This window comes from Solanum dulcamara, chromosome 6, assembly GCF_947179165.1.
Source record: "Solanum dulcamara chromosome 6, daSolDulc1.2, whole genome shotgun sequence".
NCBI lineage: Eukaryota > Viridiplantae > Streptophyta > Magnoliopsida > Solanales > Solanaceae > Solanum > Solanum dulcamara.
Window position 1 is genome coordinate 36638376 of NC_077242.1, and position 4589 is coordinate 36642964.

The 4589-nt window shown below is 39.5% G+C and overlaps 1 pseudogene; it reads left to right on the top strand.

Annotated features, from left to right (window-relative positions):
- Positions 1-395: 395 nt before the first annotated feature.
- LOC129893559 (5S ribosomal RNA) lies at positions 396-515 on the top strand (annotated as a pseudogene).
- Positions 516-4589: the final 4074 nt, after the last annotated feature.

Sequence of the window (4589 nt, forward strand, 5' to 3'; positions counted from 1 at the left end):
CATATAGAATTATCTATCCAGGGAGTACAAAGTAAGTCTTATAGCCAAGGTCGTATTGTGTAATCTTCGACCTAGTATATTACTTCTTGCCTTTTTTAGATGACATCAACTGGTACCCTCGCCTTTTGGGTTTTTCTTTTTGCCCATTAGAGTTGGCTACCAAGTTGTGCTGAAGTCCCCTTACACAATGACCTGTATAGCCGTTCCGTGTTTTGCCTTATCATTAACTGGTATTATGTTGAAGAACTGTGGCATACAAGTGTGCCATCTATTAGTAATCAGCTAGTCCTGCTTTTTTTTCTTAAGCTCTTTTACAATTCCCTTATCGTAACTTATAACACTATAGGTACATAATCTCGTGTCGTTGCTTCGCTGTTAGTATGGATTCTCCCATCTCGTGCGATCATAACAGCACTAATGCATCGTATCCCACTAGAATTCCGAAGTTAAATGTGCTTAGGCGAGAGTAGTACTAGGATGGGTGACCCCTTTAGGAAGTCCTCGTGTCACGTTCCATTGCCATCCTTGCAATAATGTGTGAAGGCACTCATCTTAGCACAAGATTTACCTTAGGATTTTCTCACTAGTCTTCATGTTTCTCCTTGCCCTCTCTTCTTCTCTCTTATAACCGGTGTCGGGGTAGATCTTTAATTCAACCATGACTGTGTCCTTTTTGCCCATTTGATTTAACTTCTCTTCGTATTCCTCTGTAACATCTCCAAAATATCATAACTCCTTTTCATCATGTACTCCTCCGCTTGGTCTTATGCTGTATATAACTATTTGTAGGCTGCATAACTACTCTTATACCACTGGTATGAGGTAAATGCAGTCTTTTCGTCTCCTGACTCGTCTTGCTATACATATCAATTTCACACTTGGAATTGCTCGTGCTAACGCTATTTTGTCCTACTTCTTTCGTTTCTTCCTTTATGTACTCCTTGGTCTCCTCATTTTCTACCGTAGGATATTTTCTATTCTCCTTGCTACTTATACGTCCTGATATCAGCGACTAATGATGCTGTTGCCATATCTTAATCTTTACTCTAACACGACCCTACTACCCTTTTCACGGCCCTTAGTTTGCTCAGTCCTACTCTTTTATCATATCCACCCTTTTTTGTAGGCACCCATGATTCTTCGCACGGTCTCAGATATCGCGACTTCTATCTATTTATTATTGGCCTTGAGCTCTTGCTAACTCGTGCCAGTATGGGATCTCGCTTAAAATTTAAGCGGTCCCGTCAACATGTGACAATGTCAGTTGATTTCCTCTCACGCTTGTATTTGTCTTGTCCACTTCCCCCCTTTAGGATGTACCCATGTCATCCTCTGTTTATTTTCAACTGTTCATACGTATATGATTCTGTTCCAACATATTTGACATACTACACCATGTTTACACCTTCTGTTAACTCATTTATACTTTAGGTTTCCCCTGTAAGAAACCTTAATATAACCATGGGGTGCTCAGAATTCTCAATAACTAGTACCCAATCTAGTCCAAGTACTGGTACTCAAGTCATATAACTAATGTAGTAGTTTAGCCGAAGCCACATTTCATTCATCCCAATCAGTACGTTACTAGTGCTTATAATCGTGTCTGATTCTCTATTCGGGGGCACTTATACTCTGATGACACGTGTTTCACGTTTTGTTATCACCTCTTGTTTTCCCCAAAGGATACCACTTGTTCCTTTAATAATTTCACAATGTCTCAGTTGTTTTGCAATTTTCCATTCCCTATCCTCGAGGGATCCCACTATTTACAAAGTGGAGGTACCCTTTCTGCTTCATGAGCTTTCATCCTGATCGTGTACTCGATGCTAACTCCTAATATTACTCACAATCACATTCTTCAGTTACTTCTATACTAGGCTCTACGTACTTTCATGATGATCCTCATTATATTCACACTATATTCTACTCAAGGTCAATCCGAGAGGGTAATATTTCTTAACTTTTATTCACGATCCTTACTCTGGGCTAATTCCACCTGGTGGAGCAAGCGTACTTAACCTCTTATCCTTCCTCGTCATTCTTATCCTTAATACCTCACAGGATGTCTTATGACATTCACATCCATCACCATTCTTCTCACCATATCAGTATTGACCTTTTACTTGCCACCCATATTGTAATTAACTTATTTCCCAAAGTCAGTTGTACTCCTAGTTTAGTAGGATCTTATCATTACCATGGATACGATCTCTCAAGATATATTATAACCTTATATCTCATTCTCTTTCTTTTTCCAAAAACATTTTGGTAGAGTTTCCTCTATATTTCTTACTATCCCAAACCTGCACTAAAAAATACCAACAATGCCTCACAGGGCCAATACATATATATTCATATCACAGTCTCACAGGGCACCCAATATCAACAACAGTATAAAATGATGGACTTACCTCGTATGTCCATCTCGAAATGCACCCGTTACACTTTCTTGTCTACTTTTTCTTTCAATTTTCAACTTTACATTTTAATCATATTTTAATCTTCTTACCTTACCCATCATGCCTCTTTCGCACCATTACTTACCTATATACTGTGTAGCTTTTAATATCATCCGTCACTTTATTCTGTCGATGTCGTTCTTTAGCTGAAACCAAAGGTTAGAAAAAAAGGAATTTCATTTCCTATGGCTAGGCTCTATCGCACGATTTAAGACAAGAAAGAAAGGTAATATCCTAAATGTCCTGTAGCCTCTTGTTTATAAATGTGGTGCACTACACACCGATAAACAAGACTCTACTAAAAACGGTCTGATACCACTTTTGTCACGACCCAACCCCGTAGGCATTATTGAGGTTAGGAATAATTGTTTAGCATAATTTGAGGACCAAACCGCTCTAATACCACTTTTATCATGACCCAACCCCGTAGGCCATGACGGGTGCCCGAACTGGACACTAGCATATATCCCTGCTATCTGTAAGTAAATCTGTCCCCTGTTTAAGTTATAGCACATCAACAGGCTGGATAACATATTAGCCAGCGAGGCTTATCATAGGCACCACTGTACATACATGCATATAAAACCCATATACAACCCATATATAACCCACATACATGTCCACAGACCTCTAAGAGTAAGAACAGTAACATAAGGCGGGACAAGGCCCCCGTCGTACCCATGAACAAATAAATATATACATCGAAGGTTAATACCAAAACTAGGCTCTATCACAATGAAGCACTTCTGAACTGCTAAGTGGAACTCCCACGCTGATAGATCCCCAAAGTATGTATCTGTACCTACAGGCATAAACGCAGCCCCCCCCCAAAAAGGGGGGTCAGTACGACATATGTAAAGCATAGACATCATAAAGAGATTACAGTTTGCGTAGGGATGTAGGGGGCAAGTATAACATTTAACCATTTACCGTACTCGCATCGTATAAAATAAAGTCATACATATTACCATCACGTACTGTGCCCAGCCCGTTAGGGGACTTGGTGTACCATCTATATCATTCTGTCATCATAAGCACATACATATTATTAACGCTATGGAATGTACAACCCGATCCATGTATATAGTAAGTACATGCCGAGGAATGTACGGCCCGATCCGCACATCATATAATAATGCCGAGAAACGTTCGGTCCAATCCACATATCATATAGTAAAGCCGAGGAACATTCGGCCCGATCCACATATTATATAGTAATGCGAGGAACGTTTGGCCTGATCCACATATCATATACCATACCCATCCCTTTATGGGACTTGGTGTCATCATTCATCATATACCGTACTCGGTCCTTTATAGGACTCGGTGTCATAATCATCATATACCGTACTCAGCCCTTTATGGGACTCGGTGTCATAATCATCATATACCGTACCTGACCCTTTATGGGACTCGGTATCATAATCATCATATACCGTACCCGAACCTTTATGGGATTCGGTGTCAGATGTATTACAGTATACACGAATAAAGTAGTGAGTAACCATATACAATCTAAATCATTATTAGAGACTCGACAATATAAGAAGATTAAGCTACCGTTTGATGACTAGAATAGTAGTGTTGCCATCTCGAGTGCCTTCTAAATGCCATTGAGGCCTATATAACTTAGGATCTCGAGGACCCTAGACATGTAATAAAGTAATAATAATAGTTCATAGAATTAGGGATACCCGTCGTCACATAGTCCTTACGACTAGGAGCTTATGCATCCAGTACTTCTCAACCTATGGAGTTCAAGGAAAGTAGTTCAACTTACTATAAGAGTTTGACATATAGAAGTGAATAAGAGATACAGATTACATTTACGAATTAAAAGAAGAATTACCCCAGAGCTCGTATCACATTTTACTTACAATTAGGACATGCCAAAGGAAGAGAAAGAATAAGCTTTACCTAGTTTCTACTTTTTGTCAAGGAGTCATCATTACATATATCGTACCCGACCCTTCATGGGCTCGGTATCATAACTTTATTATTGCATTAACTTACCATCATAGCACCACACTTATGTCAAAGACATATCAAGAGGAAAGAAGGGTAGCTCTGCGTACTTATGCCAAACCATGCCAAGAGAAAGGAGATAACTTCACATACTTACTACTCTCC